Source organism: Salmo salar, chromosome ssa17 (assembly GCF_905237065.1).
Source record: "Salmo salar chromosome ssa17, Ssal_v3.1, whole genome shotgun sequence".
Taxonomy (NCBI): Eukaryota; Metazoa; Chordata; class Actinopteri; order Salmoniformes; family Salmonidae; genus Salmo; species Salmo salar.
The window spans coordinates 86,752,497-86,758,496 of NC_059458.1; the positions used below are offsets into that span (position 1 = coordinate 86,752,497).

Below are 6,000 nucleotides of genomic sequence, written 5' to 3' on the forward strand. Positions count from 1 at the left end.
AGGTACCCCCCTTTCCAACTGACTAGGTATCCCCCCTTTCCAACTGACTAGGTATCCCCCTTTCCTTTCCAACTGACTAGGTATCCCCCTTTCCAACTGACTAGGTACCCCCCCTTTCCAACTGACTAGGTATCCCCCTTTTCCAACTGATTAGGTATCCCCCTTTCCTTTCCAACTGACTAGGTACCCCCCTTTCCAACTGACTAGGTATCCCCCTTTCCTTTCCAACTGACTAGGTATCCCCCTTTCCTTTCCAACTGACTAGGTATCCCCCTTTCCAACTGACTAGGTATCCCCCTTTCCTTTCCAACTGACTAGGTACCCCCTTTTCCAACTGAATAGGTATCCCCCTTTCCAACTGACTAGGTATCCCCCCTTTCCTTTCCAACTGACTAGGTATCCCCCTTTCCAACTGACTAGGTATCCCCCCTTTCCTTTCCAACTGACTAGGTATCCCCCTTTCCAACTGACTAGGTATTCCCCTTTCCAACTGACTAGGTACCCCCCCTTTCCAACTGACTAGGTATCCCCCCTTTCCTTTCCAACTGACTAGGTATCCCCCTTTCTTTTCGAACTGACTAGGTACCCCCTTTCCTTTCCAACTGACTAGGTATCCCCCTTTCCTTTCCAACTGACTAGATATCCCCCTTTCCTTTCCAACTGACTAGGTACCCCCCTTTCCAACTGACTAGGTATCCCCCTTTCCTTTCCAACTGACTAGGTACCCCCCCTTTCCAACTGACTAGGTATCCCCCCTTTCCAACTGACTAGGTATCCCCCTTTCCTTTCCAACTGACTAGGTATCCCCCTTTCCAACTGACTAGGTATCCCCCCTTTCCAACTGACTAGGTATCCCCCTTTCCAACTGACTAGTTACCCCCCTTTCCTTTCCAACTGACTAGGTATCCCCCTTTCCAACTGACTAGGTACCCCCCTTTCCTTTCCAACTGACTAGGTATCCCCCCTTTCCTTTCCAACTGACTAGGTATCCCCCTTTCCAACTGACTAGGTATCCCCCTTTCCAACTGACTAGGTATCCCCCTTTCCAACTGACTAGGTATCCCCCTTTCCTTTACAACTGACTAGGTACCCCCCTTTCCAACTGACTAGGTATCCCCCCTTTCCAACTGACTAGCTATCCCCCTTTCCAACTGACTAGGTATCCCCCTTTCCTTTACAACTGACTAGGTATCCCCCTTTCCAACTGACTAGGTATCCCCCTTTCCCCTTTCCAACTGACTAGCTATCCCCCTTTCCAACTGACTAGGTACCCCCCCTTTCCAACTGACTAGGTATCCCCCCTTTCCAACTGACTAGGTATCCCCCTTTCCAACTGACTAGGTACCCCCCTTTCCCCTTTCCAACTGACTAGGTATCCCCCTTTCCTTTCCAACTGACTAGGTATCCCCCCTTTCCAACTGACTAGGTATCCCCCTTTCCTTTCCAACTGACTAGGTATCCCCCTTTTCCAACTGACTAGGTATCCCCCCTTTCCTTTCCAACTGACTAGGTATCCCCCTTTCCTTTCCAACTGACTAGGTATCCCCCCTTTCCTTTCCAACTGACTAGGTATCCCCCCTTTCCTTTCCAACTGACTAGGTATCCCCCTTTCCTTTCCAACTGACTAGGTATCCCCCCTTTCCTTTCCAACTGACTAGGTATCCCCCCTTTCCTTTCCAACTGACTAGGTATCTCCCCTTTCCTTTCCAACTGACTAGGTATCCCCCCTTTCCAACTGACTAGGTATCCCCCTTTCCTTTCCAACTGACTAGGTACCCCCCTTTCCTTTCCAACTGACTAGGTATCCCCCCCTTTCCAACTGACTAGGTATCCCCCCTTTCCAACTGACTAGGTATCCCCCTTTCCTTTCCAACTGACTAGGTATCCCCCTTTCCAACTGACTAGGTATCCCCCTTTCCTTTCCAACTGACTAGGTATCCCCCCTTTCCAACTGACTAGGTATCCCCCTTTCCAACTGACTAGGTATCCCCCTTTCCTTTCCAACTGACTAGGTATCCCCCTTTCCTTTCCAACTGACTAGGTATCCCCCTTTCCTTTCCAACTGACTAGGTATCCCCCTTTCCAACTGACTAGGTATCCCCCCTTTCCAACTGACTAGGTATCCCCCTTTCCTTTCCAACTGACTAGGTATCCCCCTTTCCTTTCCAACTGACTAGGTATCCCCCTTTTCCAACTGACTAGGTATCCCCCTTTCCAACTGACTAGGTATCCCCCTTTCCTTTCCAACTGACTAGGTATCCCCCTTTCCTTTCCAACTGACTAGGTACCCCCCTTTCCCTAACAGAAGAACACTTATTTGAAATAGGGAGGGACTAACTGACCTTGTCCAATAAGAAACACTCATTTTAGTTTTGCTAGCGGGTCCTAACGAATACAAGCCCTTTAGCAGAAGCAACAGGAAGCACAATGACTACACCCCAACAGGAAATGATGCAGTAGCCTCACCTTTGAACTTGTGGAAGACGGCCCAGAGCTCAGCGATGTCCGTAGCGAAGGTGATATCTGTGTCCAGGACGATGACTTTCTGCAGGTCTGGAGGTAAGGTCTTGGTGAGCACCAGCTTCATCAGACCGTAGATACCTGAGTAATGCTTGTTGGGGATCCACGACACCTCAGCCTGACAGAAGAGAAGGAGGTAGAGGGTGGTATTAACACACACGTACCAGACAGTCTTATTGAGGAACCACGACACCTCAGGTATTAACACACACGAACCAGACAGTCTTGTTGAGGATCCATGACACCTCAGGTATTAACACACACGAACCAGACAGTCTTGTTGAGGATCCATGACACCTCAGGTATTAACACACACGAACCAGACAGTCTTGTTGAGGAACCACGACACCTCAGGTATTAACACACACGAACCAGACAGTCTTGTTGAGGAACCACGACACCTCAGGTATTAACACACACGAACCAGACAGTCTTGTTGAGGATCCATGACACCTCAGGTATTAACACACACGAACCAGACAGTCTTGTTGAGGATCCACGACACCTCAGGTATTAACACACACGAACCAGACAGTCTTGTTGAGGACAGAGGATGAGGATGTGAATGTTTGAGGAGATCAGTTGGAGAAAGACGAAGGTGCAGAATCTCTCTTATTGTTGATCACATGAGGAGAAGTTGTTTTGGGAAGTGAGCTGTAGACGTGTGTGTCTCACCTTGAGTTCGTCTGCGTCGTAGAAGTCCACCCTGACAGCAGGGACCATCCAGGTGTGGAACAGAGACGCTAGAATCTGCTGGGCAGTAGAGTCTGTTATGATGTGGAAGTGGAGAGGGTTTCGCCTGCAAAACACAACACACACACACACACACACACACACACACACACACACACACACACACACACACACACACACACACACACACACACACACACACACACACACACACACACACACACAAGGAGGGAAGGAGAAGGTGAGACTCAGACCATAAGCGCAATACTTTGAAGTAGAAATAGAAATCAACATGAAACCCTCTGGATATAAACACACAGAACAACATGAAACCCTCTGGATATAAACACACAGAACAACATGAAACCCTCTGGATATAAACACACAGAACAACATGAAACCCTCTGGATATAAACACACAGAACAACATGAAACCCTCTGGATATAAACACACAGAACAACATGAAACCCTCTGGATATAAACACACAGAACAACATGAAACCCTCTGGATATAAACACACAGAACAACATGAAACCCTCTGGATATAAACACACAGAACAACATGAAACCCTCTGGATATAAACACACAGAACAACATGAAACCCTCTGGATATAAACACACAGAACAACATGAAACCCTCTGGATATAAACACACAGAACAACATGAAACCCTCTGGATATAAACACACAGAACAACATGAAACCCTCTGGATATAAACACACAGAACAACATGAAACCTCTGGATATAAACACACAGAACAACATGAAACCCTCTGGATATAAACACACAGAACAACATGAAACCCTCTGGATATAAACACACAGAACAACATGAAACCTCTGGATATAAACACACAGAACAACATGAAACCCTCTGGATATAAACACACAGAACAACACGAAACCCTCTGGATATAAACACACAGAACAACATGAAACCCTCTGGATATAAACACACAGAACAACATGAAACCCTCTGGATATAAACACACAGAACAACATGAAACCCTCTGGATATAAACACACAGAACAACATGAAACCCTCTGGATATAAACACACAGAACAACATGAAACCCTCTGGATATAAACACACAGAACAACATGAAACCCTCTGGATATAAACACACAGAACAACACGAAACCCTCTGGATATAAACACACAGAACAACATGAAACCCTCTGGATATAAACACACAGAACAACATGAAACCCTCTGGATATAAACACACAGAACAACATGAAACCCTCTGGATATAAACACACAGAACAACATGAAACCCTCTGGATATAAACACACAGAACAACATGAAACCCTCTGGATATAAACACACAGAACAACATGAAACCTCTGGATATAAACACACAGAACAACATGAAACCCTCTGGATATAAACACACAGAACAACATGAAACCCTCTGGATATAAACACACAGAACAACATGAAACCTCTGGATATAAACACACAGAACAACATGAAACCCTCTGGATATAAACACACAGAACAACATGAAACCCTCTGGATATAAACACACAGAACAACATGAAACCCTCTGGATATAAACACACAGAACAACATGAAACCCTCTGGATATAAACACACAGAACAACATGAAACCCTCTGGATATAAACACACAGAACAACATGAAACCCTCTGGATATAAACACACAGAACAACATGAAACCCTCTGGATATAAACACACAGAACAACATGAAACCCTCTGGATATAAACACACAGAACAACATGAAACCCTCTGGATATAAACACACAGAACAACACGAAACCCTCTGGATATAAACACACAGAACAACATGAAACCCTCTGGATATAAACACACAGAACAACATGAAACCCTCTGGATATAAACACACAGAACAACATGAAACCCTCTGGATATAAACACACAGAACAACATGAAACCCTCTGGATATAAACACACAGAACAACATGAAACCTCTGGATATAAACACACAGAACAACATGAAACCCTCTGGATATAAACACACAGAACAACATGAAACCCTCTGGATATAAACACACAGAACAACATGAAACCTCTGGATATAAACACACAGAACAACATGAAACCCTCTGGATATAAACACACAGAACAACATGAAACCCTCTGGATATAAACACACAGAACAACATGAAACCCTCTGGATATAAACACACAGAACAACATGAAACCCTCTGGATATAAACACACAGAACAACATGAAACCCTCTGGATATAAACACACAGAACAACATGAAACCCTCTGGATATAAACACACAGAACAACATGAAACCCTCTGGATATAAACACACAGAACAACATGAAACCCTCTGGATATAAACACACAGAACAACATGAAACCCTCTGGATATAAACACACAGAACAACATGAAACCCTCTGGATATAAACACACAGAACAACATGAAACCCTCTGGATATAAACACACAGAACAACATGAAACCCTCTGGATATAAACACACAGAACAACATGAAACCCTCTGGATATAAACACACAGAACAACATGAAACCCTCTGGATATAAACACACAGAACAACATGAAACCCTCTGGATATAAACACACAGAACAACATGAAACCCTCTGGATATAAACACACAGAACAACATGAAACCCTCTGGATATAAACACACAGAACAACATGAAACCCTCTGGATATAAACACACAGAACAACATGAAACCCTCTGGATATAAACACACAGAACAACATGAAACCCTCTGGATATAAACACACAGAACAACATGAAACCCTCTGGATATA

The 6,000-nt window shown here is 44.6% G+C and overlaps 1 pseudogene; it reads right to left on the minus strand.

Moving 5' to 3' along the window:
* Positions 1–6,000, minus strand: part of LOC106592467 (LARGE xylosyl- and glucuronyltransferase 1-like) — a 182,305-nt pseudogene that overhangs the window by 93,252 nt on the left and 83,053 nt on the right.